We start from the raw sequence: 15,714 nt of genomic DNA, 5'->3' as shown, positions 1-15,714 counted from the left end.
GAGTTTGAGGCTGCAGTGAGCCATGATCACACCACAGGACTCCAGTCTGGGTGACAGTGCAAGATCCTGTCTCAAAACAAAGCAAAACAAAACTCTATTCCTGAAACATGTTCATTCTAGTCTAAGGAAAGAAGTGACATACCTCGAGTTTTCTCTTTGAGATGGAACAAAATGCAAGGGCTTCCCTCTGACATGTGGAATACAAGCATTGAAGCCAGTTAGGATTTAGGAGCCCTCCCACCTCCACTTGTTTTCTGCATGGAAACCTATAGGTGCAAGAACGTTAAACTGCTGTTCATGATAACTAGTATACACAGCTCCATGGAATTAGGTCAAGATCAGCACGATCCTCTGGGCCAGTTACATTGATCCTGGGAAGCCAGCCAACCACCCCCTAAACCTGACATACTAACAAGAGCAATCTCATAACAAGGGTGTAGGACAATCAGTGTGAGCCGAGCCCACTGGAATCGGAGCTCAGGCCCGTACTTCACCCATGGCACACAGTGGCAATGAAGATGAAGCGCATCAGCGTGCCTGAAATACTCAAGGCTGGAGGGACATTTTACGGCATCACAATAAAGAATTCCACTCGTCCTTCCTAGCTCTTCACTGTACTACTACTTCTCCTTTTAAGATTTCCTTAGGGATTTCGTAAAGCAAACAAAGGCTTTATTCTTCAACACTAGCTGTTCTGGAAGCCCCTCCCACGTGAGGTTGCTGTGCTGTGTCTGGCATGTGTGAGCCCCATCAGCACATGTACGGGAACTGCCCCAAGGGACTGTGTGTTCAGAATGAGAGCCAGGTACAGCACAGCAGGACATGCAGGGCCCCAGGGTTTCTGATAAGCACCTCCACTTAATCCACAGACACACAGAAAGAGGGAACAAAGGGTCTGGTGATATTTTCTGAATATTCTCCAGAAACCCACACATGTCTAGGGTCACATGCACCCTAATTTCAGCTGTGTTCCAATTACAAACAGAACTCCGAATGACTCAGTGGCAGCAGCCAATGCAATGCATGACAGGCAAAAAGGACTAAATTGGAGGGCGAGGCTTCAGCAAGAGGGCTTATTTATTATGGCAACCCTGCTGTGAATCTCCTGTGACAGCTTTGGAAGTCATGGTCATTGTCCTCTTGATCTAGAGAAACAAATTTCTGACGCCTCCTGTTCTCTCCTGCCGGCCCCAGGGGTCTGTTCTTAACGCTCAGATCTGGCTGCTACCTTTGGTCTCCCCATCCATGGCTCTCTCCGTCATCACTTTGGAATGTGCTTTACTGCTGCCTGACGTAAGCGTGGCCTGCTCACTGAGCTGTGCGGTGGACCGTGAGATGTCTACCTGATCACGATTGTTCTGGAATGCTCTCCAGTGATGTGGATGTGTCCCCACTTAGAGGCCACCAGGCAAGATGACCTCTAGTCTCATCCCTGCTCTAGGAGGCCACAGGCACGTACACGAGGACACTGTCAGACAAGACCTGGTACATGATAACTACATGGTGTGAAAACTGTAAATGAGAGAGAAATGGGGAAGGAGCAGGCTTATTATTCAGCACCCTTCACCTCTGAGAATAAGGGGACATTAATCTACCACTTTCTGCATTCTAAAGCAGAGGAGGATATTTTTCTGTGTATTACTGACTTAATTAGCAGTAACTAGGGAGGCAGGATGAGAGGAAGCTGGGAGACGGAGGAAAATCTAGAATAGATTAAGAAAATATGAACTGTCTTAATTGACATAAATGCGTCCATGTAATTATCTCCAGACACTGTGGCTACTAATAAGACATTTGATTCCTAAGGGATCTGCTGAGTCTGACACTCCACCACTTCAGTTCTAACCCCATCAGTCTCCCCTAGCCTTACATCCTGAGAAGGGAACACAAAGGCCCTGTGTGATCTTTCTCTTGTTAACATCAACTACCAAGAGTGCACAAAGCTTGTTAAGCTAAGTGGTTCTTCTTTTGTGGGAGGTGATTACAATTATTAAATAATCAACAGACGGGTACAGAGAGCCCTGTTTGCACGGAGATGCTAAATAGGGCTGTGGAGCTGTTCCTTGGAGCAGGGAAAGGATTGGACACAGGAGGAAGAGCTGAGGGGTGAGGGAGGTGAGAAAGGAGACCGTGTCCCGGAGGCATAGGGCTCCTCTGTCCAGCCCTGAGGTCCCAGCTCCTACAGATCTCCCTTTGATTCTGTGATTACCCCCATATCTAAGATACACAGTTCCATAAATTCCTTTATCTACTTAGGAAAAAAAAAAGTCAAAATCATACCAACTGTGAAGGAGCTGCTGATCTCAGAGACAGGAAGGGGGGCAGCTAAAATCTGAAACGAATGATTATAATTCAATTTTTAGAAATGTTTTAAAAAAATTTAGAAGTTTTAAAAAAATTAAATAAGCAAGAATGTTCAAGGCACAGGCTGTTAGAATCAAACTTGAAGGATTTAAAGGAGAAATCAAGATGCCCGTAGGCAATTCCTGATTATACCCCTGGGTGAGTGGGTGGGAGACAAAATAGATGACGATCAAGAATCCAAAAGCCTAATTTTAACCAACAGTCTCATCCTCTGACAAAACTGGCCACACCAATAAGCAGCAAAATGAACAGAGCATTGCTCCTTTTCATGGTGAAACAGTGGGGAAAAAGAATGATGAGCCACAGAGAAGGAAAAGGAGGGTCTGTCTGGTTCATCCACAGGAGAGTAGCAACTAACAGCAAAGGGGACAGGAGTCTCAGCTAAAATCCATCTCTCTTCTTTGCATTCTCTATACACTTTGGAAGGTGGCACTTTTGACATCAGGGATCTCTCTTTCCACCTTGAGAACCCGCTGACTCAGCCATTGGTTTATAGGAGCTCTAGCGGTAAGTTCCCAGGAGGAAACAAGTCATATGGACAGAACCAGAGGGTCTATTCCCTTGGACCAGCCAGCTACAGCAGTTAAGTCTAACTTCCAGAATCTCCAGGGCCACAGGGCCAAAGCCTCCACTTAAAGGCTGTTTCCCTTACACTCTCTTTTCTGTAGTCCTATAGCAATGACTCTGTGGTCCTTCATCACCAGGATGCAGGCCTCTCATGGGTGGGGAGGCATGCCTCATGTGTTAGTCACCCATCCTCATGGCCTAGGTACTTGAAAACTCCCTTGACAAGAGAACGCATATTCAAGAATTGTAAACAAAATGGGGGAATATCAGAAGACAGTGAAAAGCCATCAGGTATGACAAAGAAAATCGCCAAGTTGATAAGCTAAGGCAATAGACAAATAGAATTTTATTTGCATTAATATGAATTAATTAGGACAAAAGAGAGCTCTGTCTGGTCCTGGTCTCTTCTCAGAGTGTAGGTTAGTCTGTCGCAATCTGATTTCCTGGAAGCAAAAAACTGGGAGTGGCAGTGTTCCCCAGGAGATGTTTGAAAAGTCGCTGGGCATTTTTGGTTGTCTCAATGACTGCAAGGCTTTTGGTGGAGAGGGGCAAGGGATAATAAGCACAATGCGATCGGCAGGACCTGCCCAAAACACCAGCAGAGCCCTGTTGAGGAAGAGTGAATTGTTCTCCTTCACATTCATTACAAAGCAGAGTTCTCACTTGGTCTATGGGGGCATTAGAAGTAATGCCAAAAATATGCCCCCTTTCCTCTGGGACCCAGAGAAATGCATCCCAGGGCAGGGAATATTCCTTTAGAGTATTCCACCCCTATGACCCCCTTACCCTTGCCCACCATCTGGCATCACCTGGAGAGTGAGGAGGAGCCTCCTGTGCCCCTGGCCACAGACAGGCAAGATGTAGCCATCAATTCCAAGCTTCCTCCCCTGACACTCGTGAAATCCAGAAGAAAAAGAATGGGAGGTGGGGCACATTAGAATCACTCTGTTCTCAGGCGGGGGTGACTAGCTCTCCACATGATCTCTACGGTACATGACAGAGGGGTGGGTCGGGGCAGTTTCTCTCCCTGTGAATGTGAATGTACCCATCATTCAGGTGCAAGGTCAGGTGTTAGACTTTTGGTCTGGATACAGCAAGCCCCTTAGGACGCTCAGAGCACAGAACTGGGGCAGACCTCCAGTTGCTCCGAGTAGGTTGCCTGTGATCCAAGAGACCGAGATGGGATGGGAAATGTCATGACAACACTCAGCTATGGCAACACTTGGCTTTAAAATTCCCTCTAAGACACTGACTTCCAAAGGAAAGGACTGCAACCCAAACCAACTAAACCTCAGGGCTGAACTAAACTTATGTCAAACTCGTTTGTACTTCTGGCTGTGAGGTGGATCCATGGCTTCCTGTGTATATTCAAATCTCCATGGTAACTTGTCCATCTTTTCTAGGCAGCATCCTTTCCGTGGAAATTACCGGATTGGTGGGGGCAAACAAGCTGGGGATGGGGGGTGCGGAATCTGGGTTAAAAGCAAAGCCGGACACATACGTGGGGATGGGAGGCAGATGGCGTAGTCAGGCTGGAGGCTGCTGGCTTGCCGGCCCCTCACTCATCCATGGAAGGGCTACATGTGGGGCTGAGATGGGAGGTGAGGACAGGCTGAGCATCTGGAGGAGCAGATGGCCGGAGGAATGGTTGCTGGAGACTGTGACAAAGGCTTGGCAAGTGGGACCTGATGCTGCTTATTTTTAAGTGGGGGAGAAGCTAAAAACAGAAACTCAGTGGGTTTGAGCAGCTGGACACAGTTCTTCCATATAACCACTGAAGTTTGCCATTGTCTAATAAAAATGCTAACCAGAGGGTAAGAGAAGATGAAAAAGGCAATGACTGGATGGGTTGGTGGACACCAGAGAGCAAATGGGGGGTCAACACCCCACAGGCTGTAAAGAGGAGGCCAGAGACAACAAAAGACACAATTACAACTCTTGAGAAAGAGAAGAATGGCCAGAGTGACACACTCAAGGTCAGGAGGACTCAAATTCCGAAGTCACTCCAGGGCTCAGGTTCCATCCCTGTGCCAACCTATAGGACATGTTTCCCCTTCTTAAAACGTTCAGTCATTTTCAGTTAGAAATCAATGTTTCACCAATTTTCCCTTTCTCATGTTCCTACCAGCATGGTAGGTTCCTGAAAGACAAGGCAGGGCCTTTCTCTACTACTCATCATCCAAGAGCCACACATGTTCTATGTATGCTGAATAATTAGCTATCACCCATCTCGCTCTTTGCCCTATATAAGTTGTGGAATCTCCTGTTCCTTAAGGTTCTATCCCATCCTATATCCAAGTTGAATGAATACATGAAGACCCTTTGAAAGCAATACCTCCTCCTTCCTTCAAGCGTACAGAGCTTCAAACAATATCCACTCAAGGCAGTTACATTTTCCATCTCTGTGTGCAATGCTCCTGAGAGAGAATCAGATACCTGCAGCAATGAAGTCAAAGCCAGGTTTGTTTAACTGGACAAGTGACCTTCCTCATAGTTTAGATGTCCAGCTTAGTTAAAAACTGCAGAGGCCAGAATTTAGCATCTAAATCCATGCAGTACACGAAAGAATTTCAGAGTGCTTTCAAATAACGAAGGAAACAGCTGGCTCTCAGTCTAGCCAGAGAACTTGAGCCATGTTTGGGGTGCCTGGGGTCCTGCTAAAAGTTCTGGATGGAGCAACAGCACTGCCTTACCCCGAGTTCTTACTTTTCCTCTGCCATGGCTTCACCTCCAGTCCACACATCTCTGCTTCGGCTTTTGCAGAAGCCTCAATTTTAACAGCCATACTCTGGCCTTTCTCCCCCTAGTTCATCAAGCACACCATGTGTCTCTACTCTGGAAAATACTTTGATGTTTCTTCATTGCTTAGAGACTAAAATCCAAAATGGGAAGGCACTTTAAACTGGATTGCATTTTATTTCCCAATCTTAACCCTCCCCACTTTTTGTCAATGACATGGCTGTATTCAGTGTTCCCCAAACATGGCATGTGCTTCCATATTTCTGTGCCTTAGCAAAGGCTGTTCTCTCTGCTTAGAACACATCTTCCTTATTCTTCAAGCCCCAGCTTAATGTCAGCTCAGGAGAGCAACCACTTTAGATCAGCACAACTTGGGTTTAGGTTCTGTATTTCCACTTTTTATCTGTGTTGCCCAGAACATGCTGAGGCTCTTCATTTACCCAATTCACAGCAGGTGTTGGATAAATGTAGATCATCCCAATCCTACCACAGTCACCCATTTTCTGTGTTTCTATAACCCATGGGCTAGACACTATCAATCTATGTTTTAGATAAATACAGTTTGTGATACAAAAAATTCACTGTGTGAGCAGCTTTACTTATACATTAAAGTAGGTAAAAACGATTCATATTTTACAAATGAAGAACAAGAAGAGCAAAAGATTAACTTGCCCGGATTACACACTGCAAGAATTCACATAACATTTTTCTAACTGAACATCTTCATGCTCCTACATTACACAACCTCATATCTGTGTGGCAATGTGTATTCCACTGCAACCTTCAAGATCTTTGCCGCCTCAGTGCCATATACAAAGTGGATTTTCAAGAAATGTTTGTTCAACAAATATTTTGCTCATGTATCCCACTAACAATGTTTGGCAGATACCAACTGTCGATTCAAATGCCATATGTCTTCAAGAACATATGGCTTACAATGACATTGGAATCTTTAAAAGTAACTGGGATCCACAAGTGCAGTAGGAGATTTAGCAAATCTCCCCAGCAAGTGACATCTAACAGCCCAAAGTAAAAATATAAAATATCTGCATAAAATTTAATAGGCTCTGGGGGAAAGGGAGTTGGAGAGATGTTGGCTGATCAAAGGATTAAAATTTCAATTAGATAGGAGGAATAAGTTAGTGATCTATTGTACAACACAGTGACTATATAGTTAATAATATATCATATTCTTGAAAATGGCTAAGAGAATAGATTTTAAGTGTTGTCACCACAGAAAATAAGTGAGGTAATGCATATGCTAATTTGTTTAATTAAGGCATTCCACAGGTGTACACATTTCAAAATGTTTTACACAATACATTGTTATGTGTCACTTAAAAAATTTTCTAAGGAAAGCAATAGGCTGAGCATCCAAATGAGAAAGAAAGTAGTAAAATGATTTCTGTTCACAGATTACATGTACAAAACCCTAAAAATTCTACTCAAAAATGTTAAAACTAATAAACAAATTCAGCAAAGTTGCGGAATACAAAATCAATGTGCACACAAACAGCTGTGTATCTCTATACATTAATGATGAGCAGTCTGAAAAGGAAATTAAGAAAGCAATTTTATTTATAATAGCATCAAAAACAAAAAAATACTTAGGAGTAAACTTAACCAGGGAGGCAAAAACTTGTATAAAGAAACTGCAAAACAATGTTTAAAGAAGACATAAATACGAAGACATCCCATGTTCATAGATGAGAAGAATTTTTTATTTTTATTTTTTTGAGGCAGGGTCTCACTCTGTCTCCCAGGCTGGAGTGCAGTGACACAATCATGACTCACTGCAGCTTCGACTCACTGGGCTCAAGCAATCCTCCTACCTCAGCCTCCTAAGTAGCTGGAATCACTGGTGTGTGCCACCACACCTGGCTAATTGTTTGCTTTTTTCACAGAGGTAAAGTCTCACTATGCTGCCCAGGCTGGTATCAAATTCCTGGGCTCAAGTGATCCTCCCAACCTCAGCCTCACAAAGTGCTGGAATTACAGGTTTGAGCCACTGCATCCAGTTGGGAAGAATATTGTTAAAATAACAGTACTACCCAAAGTTATTAACAGATTAAATGTAATCCTTATCAAAATCCCAATGACATTCTTTGGAAAAATAGAAAAACCCATCCTAAAATTCATCTGAAATCTCAAATGACCCCAAGTAGCCAAACAACCTTGAAAAATGAGAACAAAGTTGCAGGACACAAACACTGTTTTAACACTTAAAACAAAGCTACACTAATCAAAACAGTGTAGTACTGACATAAAGATAACCATATAGGTCAATGGAATAAAATAGACCAGAAATAAACCCTTATATACAGTTAAAAAAGTTTTCAACAAGGTCAAATGATTCTCAACAAGAGGGGAAAGAGCATTTAAAGAGGAAAGAATAGTCTTCTCGACAACTGGTTTTCCAAGAACGAAACTGGACCCTTATACCATATACAAAAATTAATTCAAAAGTGTTCAAATATCTAAAGAAAAGAACTGAAACTATAAAACTCTTAAAAGAAAACGGGGAAAGCTTCCTAACATTGGATGTAGCAATGATTTCTTGGCTATGACACAAAAAGCACAAGCAACAACAGTAAAAACAGATAAACTGGACCTTACCAAATTAAAAACTTTTATGCATCAAAGGATACTATTAACAGAGTAAAAAGACAACCCAGGAATGGTAGAAAATATCTGCAATCACGGATTGATAAGGGCTTAATATCCAGAATATATAAAGAACTCCTACAACTCCACAACAAACAAACCAATTTTAAAAATGGACAAAGAACTTGAATAGACATTTATCCAAAGAAGATATAAAAATGGCCAATAAACACATAAAAAACATAAAGGAAATGCAAATTAAAACTATGAAATATCGCCTCACACCTTCTAAGATGGCTATATCAAAAAACAAAATAACAAGTGTTGATGAGGATGTGAGAAAATTTGAAGCCCTGTGCATCACTGGTGAGAATGTAAAATGGAACTGCCACTGTGGAAAATGGCGCATAGGTTCCTCAAAAAATTAAACACAAAATTGCCATATGATCCAGCAATTTCACTTCTTGGTATATACAAAAAAGAACTGAAAGGGGCTTAAACAGATATTTGTACACCAACGTACACAGCAGTGTTATTCACAATAGGCAAAAGGTGGAAGCAACCCAAGTGTCTATCAATGGATGAGTGAGGAAACACAGTGTAACATACACATAAAATGGCATTTTAGCCTTAAAAAGGAAGTAAGTTTTGACATATGCCACGACATGAATAAACCTTGAAGACATTATGCTAAGTGAAATAAGCCAGATATAAAGGGACAAACATCTTATGTTTCCACTTATATGAGATACCTAAAATAGTCAAATTCAGAGAGACGAAAAGTAGAATAGTGGTTACCAGGGACTGAGGTAGGAGAGGATGAGAGGTTTCAGGTTAGGATGATGAAAAAGTTCTGGAGATTGAAGGTGGTGATGGTTGTAAAACAATGTGAATGTATTTAATGCCCCTGAATTGAATACCTAAATGTGGTTAGAATGTTAAATTATGAGTATACTTTATTGCAATGAAAACATCAACAGGCCTTTTCTAACAGATATATAGAACAGTGAATACATGCAATTTTCAAACACAGGTGAATCATAATCAAACTCAACATGTATCAAACCAGGAAAAGAGCTTAAATACCTTCTAAAAAGTTATCATGAAGGCCAGCATCATCCTGATACCAAAACCTGGCAGAAATACACGCAGAGAAAGAACACACTTCAGGTCAATATCCTTGATGAACATTAATGCAAAAATCCTCAATAAAATACTGACAAACCAAATCCAACAGCACATCAAAAAGCTTATCCACCATGATTAAGTTGGCTTCATCCCTGGGATACAAGGCTGGTTCAACGTACGCAAATCAATAAAGGTGATTCATCATACAAACAGAACTAAAGCCAAAAACATGATTACCACGATAGATGCAGAAAAGGCCTTAGAGAAAATTCAACATCCCTCCAAGTTAAAAACTCTCAATAAACTACATATTGAAGGACCACACCTCGGATTCTAAGAGCAGTATCTGACAAACCCACAGCCAATATCATACTGAATGGTCAAAAGCTGGAAGCATTCCCCTTGAAAACCAGCACTAGACAAGGATGCTCTCTCTCTTCTCTACATTCCTATTCAACATAGCACTGGAAGTTCTGGAGAGGGAAATCAGGCAAGAGAAAGAATGGGTATTAAAACAGGAGGAGAGGAAGTCAAATCATCTTTGTCTGAAGATGATATAATCCTACGTCTAGAAAACCCCATCATCTCAGCCCAAAAGCTTCTTAAGCTGATAAGAAACATCAACAAAGTCTCAGGAAACAAAAATAATGGGAAAAAATCCCTAGCATTCCTATACAGCAACAACAGGCAAGCAGAGGATCAAATCATGAAAGAACTCTCGTTCATAAATACTACAAAAAGAAAAAAATACCTAGGAATACAGTCAACTAGGGAAGTGAAGGACCTCTTCAAGGAGAACTACTAAGTACTGCTCAAAGAAATCAGAGAGAATACAAACAAATGAAATAACCTTCCATGCTCATGGATAGGAAGAATCAATATTGTGAAAATGGCCATACTGCCCAAAGTAATTCATAGATTCAACACTATTACCATTAAACTGTTATTGACATTCTTTACAGAATTAGAAAAAACCATTTTAAAATTCATAGTGAACCAAAAAAGAGCCCAAATAGCCAAGGCAAGTCCTAAGCAAAAAAGAGCAAGGCTGGAGGCATGACGCTACCTGACTTCAAACTATAGTAAAAGGCTACACTAACCAAAACTATGTGTCTGGTACAAGAACAGATACATAGACCGATGGAACAGAACAGAGAACTCAGAAATGAAACCACATGCCTATAACCATCTGATCTTCAACAAACCTGACAAAAACAAGCAATGGGGAAACAATTCCCTATTTAATAAACGGTTCTTGGAAAACTGGCTGGCCATATGCAGAAAATTTAAACTGGACCCCTTCCTTACACCATACACAAAAATTAACTCAAGATAGATTAAAGACTTAAATATAAAATCCAAAACTATAAAAACCCAAGAAGAAAATCTAGGCAATACTATTCAGGACATAGGCATGGGCAAAGATTTCATGATGAAATCACCAAAAGTGATTGCAACAAAAGCAAAAATTGATAAATGGTATCTAATTAAACTAAAGAGCTTCTGCACAGCAAAAGAGTGAACAGACAACTTACAGAATGGGAGAAAATATGTCCAATCTATCCACATGACAAAGGTCTACTATCTAGGATCTATAAGGAACTTAAATTTACAAGAGAAAAGCAAGCGACCCCATTAAAAGGGAGGGAAAGGACATGAAAGACACTTTTCAAAAGACAACCTACATGTGGCCAATGTATTTTTTAAAAAGCTCAACATCACTGATCATTAGAGAAATGCAAATCAAAACCACAATGAGATACCATCTCATGCCAGTCAGAACGGTAATTATCAAAAGGTCAAAACAACAGATGCTGGAGAGGTTGTGGAGAAAAAAAAAAAAAAAACTTTTATATTGTTGGTGGGAGTGTAAACTAGCTCAACCACCATGGAAGATACTGTGGTGATTCCTCAAAGACTTTGCGGCAGAAATACCATTTGGCCCAGCAATCCCATTGCAGGGTATACACCCAAAAGGTTATAAATCATTATTATAAAGATACATGCACGCATATGTTCACCATAGCACTATTTACAACAGCAAAGACGTGAAATCAATCTAAATGCCCATCATTGATAAATTGGACAAAGAAATGTGATACATATACACCATGGAATACTATATAGCCAAAAAAAGAAACAAGATCATATCTTTTGCAGGAACACAGACGGAGTTGAAAACCATCATCCTCAGCAAACTCATGCAGGAAAAGAAAACCAAGCACCACATGTTCTCACTTAGAAGTGGGAGCTGAATGATGAAAACACATGGACCCATGGTGGGGAGCAACACACAATGGGGCCTGTTGAGGGGGCTAGAAGGAAGGAGAACATCAGGAAGAATAGCGAATGGATGCTGGGTGTAATACGTAGGTGGTGGGATGATCTGTACAGCAAACCACCATGCTACACATCTACCTATATAACAAACCTGCACATCTTGCACATATACCCCTAAACTTAAAATAAAAGTTGAAAAAATAAAGAAAAAAAATAGTTACCAGGAAAGCTATGCTCACTGACAACACTGCAATAAAATAAGAAATGAATGACAACAACAATATGCAATAATTAAAACACCACCATTACATTTTTAAAAGTTTCACTCATTCAAACCAAAAATTTTTAAAGAAAAATAAGTAAACTTTAGCAATTTTTATAAATTAAAAAAACAAGGCAAAATAAATAACAAGAAGATATATAGGAAATTTAAAAATCTTTAGAGATTAACAATATATTTGAAGACATAGCTTTAAAAAGGTAAATTATCTAGAAAATATAAGTTACCTAAATTTTGAATAAAAGTAGTAGAAAGTTTGAAAAAGCATAACCATAATGATACGGTTAGGCTTTGTGTCCCCACTCAAATCTCATCTTGAATTGTAATCCCCATAATCACCACGTCAAGGGAGAGACGGGAGGAGGTAAATGAACCATGGAGTGGTTTCTCCCATGCTGTTCTCATGACAGTGAGTGAGTTTTCATAAGATCTGAGGTTTTATAGGGGCTCTTCCCCCTTTGCTTGGCACTACTTCCTGCAGCCTTGTGAAGAAAGTATCTTGCATCCCCTTCGCCTTCCACTATGATTGTAAGTTTCCTGAGGCCTCCCCAGCCATGTTGAACTGTGAGTCAATTAAACCTCTTTCCTTTATAAGTAATCCAGATTCAGGAAAATCTTTACAGCAGTATGAAAATGAACTAACACACATAGAAAAACTAAATTTGTGGTCAAAGTCCTATGTTCAAAGAAAATTGACCCACCTGATTTTTGTTTAATTATTTTAAGAGATGGTGCCTCACTCTGTCACCCAGGCTAGAGTACAGTGGCATGATCATAGCTCACTGCAGTCTTTATCTCCTCGGTTTATGTGAACCTCCTGCCTCAGATCCTCCTACCCTTGAGTAGCTGGGTGTACAAGTATGTGCCACTTGGCTAATTAAAAAAAAAAATTTCTGTAGAGATGGGATCTGACTATGTTGCCTAGGCTTGTCTCAGGCTCATAGCCTCAATCCTTTTGCATTGAACTCCCAAAGTGCTAGCATTACAGGGGTGAGCCATCATGCCTGGCCTACCCAGATGATTTTAATGAGCAAGGTCTACTAGATGGTCAAGAAAGAGCTAAATCCCACTTCACAGAAACTGTTTTGGAGAATAGAAAACCATGGGAAGCTTTCACTCATTTAACGACATTAGCACAGCCCTGATATCAAAGTCATAAAATCTTCCACTTTAATGGTGGAAGAAATGTTAGCTTCTGGTTTTCTTATGTTATGTTGGCTTTTTATGACTGACTAAATTTCCTTCCAAATTTAATGGTGTGTTAATTATTGCAAATTTCCACCAAATTTCTTTCCAAATTTAATGGTGTGTTAACTATTGCTAATTATTGTTGTTCATTTTTATTGTCTTAAAAATTACAAATTAAATAGAAGCAAGTCAAATACAAGAGTGATTTAAAAACATTCTCCAATGAGTAAGATTTAGCCCAGGAATGGAAGGGTGATTCAATATTAGAAACATAGAGATAATGCACACAATTTATGGAGACTAATCTTATGATCACTCAATAAATGATGACAAAGCACTGGATAAAACTGTACATATTCACAATATAAACACCTAGTAGACAAGAAAAAGACAAAGCATCTTTAAGTTGAAAAAGAGAGGATGCCAAAATCCCAGAGCAAGCATTCCATAAGCTTCAGGATAAAGATGTTTTCTCCTCTGTTATCCAAAACTGTACAAAATATCCTAGTCAGTACAATGAGATAATTAAATGCAGTAAGATTTATAACTGTTGGCAAAGACAAAACTGTCATTATTTGTAGGTGATATGACCACTGATATAGAAAATTCAAAAGAAACAACTGGCAAATTACTGGAGCTAACAAAAGATTTAGACAACATAAATGCAAAAGGTTAACTCAATACAAAAATCAGTACCTTTCCTATACCACAGTAATGATACAAAAAGAAGTAGGTGAGACTTCTAAGAAGAAATAATAAAATTTTATGTAAGACCATGAGGGAAGATTTGAATAAAGGACATTTGCTATGGTTTGAATGATGGTGTCCCCTTCAAAAGTCATGTCAAAACTTAATCCTCATTGTGGTGGTATTAAGAGATGGGTTCTTTAGGGGAGGGATTAATTCATGAGAGCTTCACCCTCCTGAATGGATTTGGGTTCTTTTAAAAGGGCTTGTGGGAGTGGATTTACTCTCTCTAGTCCTTCACCCTTCCCCTTTCTGCCATGTGAGGACTCAGCATTTGTCCCCTTTGGAGGATGCAGCAACAAGAGGCCAACTTGAAGGGAGAGACTGGGCCCTCACCAAACACTGAAATGGCTGGTGTCTCAATCTTTGACTCCCAGCCTCCAGGACTCTAGGAAATAAATTTCTGTTCTTCATAAATTACCCTGTCTCAGCTATTTCATTATAGCAGCACAAGTGGACTAAGACAATGTTAACTTTACTCAAATCAAACTACAATTCAGTGCACATCTAATAAATTCTAATAAAAATACCAAGGGAGTTTTGGGGAACTTCACCAGTTCTAAGATTCACACAGCAGAGTCAACAGGAAAAACTAGCCAATACAATTCTGCAAAAATGCCAAAAGAGGTAGGGGCTTTCCCTAGCAGAAATCAGGACACAATATAAAAGTCTAGTATTCAAAGCTGAAATAACTGACTAGATCAATGCAACAGAATAGATAACCAAAAAATGAACCCATGTATGTCTTGGTATTTACTATATATTAAAGGTGATCTTTTAAATCACTGGGGAAAGGATAGAGTATTCAATAACACAATTTTAAAATGTAAAAACCACTCATAACTGCAGGCCATACAAAAGCAATCAGTGGACCAAATTTGGCTCATGGGCCTTAGTTTGCCAATTCCTCTTTCCTATTTTATTCTTGGTAACTGCCCTAAAGAAACATGTACACATGTGTTCAAAGAAGCTTGAAATGGAATCTTCACTGCGGATGCATTTGCAAAAGAAAAAATAGAATCAACCTGAATTTTCACAAGGAGAATGGTTAAATTATGATACATCTATACCATTACTGATTACTCAGATCTACATACACTGTCATAGAAACATCTTCACAACGTATCAGTGAGGAAGGAAAGAAGTGCAAATTTTGGAGTATTTCTTAAACCACACACACACATAGTGGTAAAGGTATGGGAGACTATATTTGAAACTGATAACAACAGTTATCAGTTTCTTCTACCCCTTGGGGAAGAAAATGACCAGTGTGTGTTTGTTGGGGGGGGTAGGTACCCTAAAGGACTTTCAGCATCTCTCTCTATATTTTTAAAGAGTATATGGTCATGGATGACTTCCTAAGTAAAAAAGAAGGAACAGAAGAAAAGGAAATCTAGGAATCTTTCCACTAAATGACTTCAGACCCTGGCCATCTCCCTTGAGCATAGAGTTGAGGCACATGGGTGGGAAGATGAAAGTCTGACACGCAAGTGATAGCTGCTCATGGTACTGGGGACCTCCCTCTCCAGGCTACACTGAGGTCCCCTGGGACTACTGAATAAGTCTAGGATGTGACAGTTGTGGCCTCAGCTATATCCTGTTAAACCACAAAAACAAAAGCTTAAAGCAAGGCCTCCTTTTAAGTAATCTTAATACTTTTAAGTCTAGGAATGATTCACCAAGTGATAGCACACAAAATTCCTCTAGTGACATACAATTAAACATAATAAATCTCTCTGTTCCCTTCACAAGCCTCATTAAAATGTGAGTCAACATTTGAAAACGTATATATCTACAGATAAAAAATGAAGGACAAG

At 40.2% G+C, this 15,714-nt stretch overlaps 1 protein-coding gene across 9 annotated transcripts in view; it reads right to left on the bottom strand.

Moving 5' to 3' along the window:
- Positions 1-15,714, bottom strand: part of HHAT (hedgehog acyltransferase) — a 354,783-nt gene that overhangs the window by 54,831 nt on the left and 284,238 nt on the right. The window lies entirely within an intron of this gene.

This window comes from Cebus imitator, unplaced genomic scaffold (assembly GCF_001604975.1).
Source record: "Cebus imitator isolate Cc_AM_T3 unplaced genomic scaffold, Cebus_imitator-1.0 Scaffold38, whole genome shotgun sequence".
Taxonomy (NCBI): Eukaryota; Metazoa; Chordata; class Mammalia; order Primates; family Cebidae; genus Cebus; species Cebus imitator.
The sequence above is the reverse complement of the archived record's forward strand: the minus strand, read 5'-3'. Positions and strand labels throughout refer to the sequence as shown.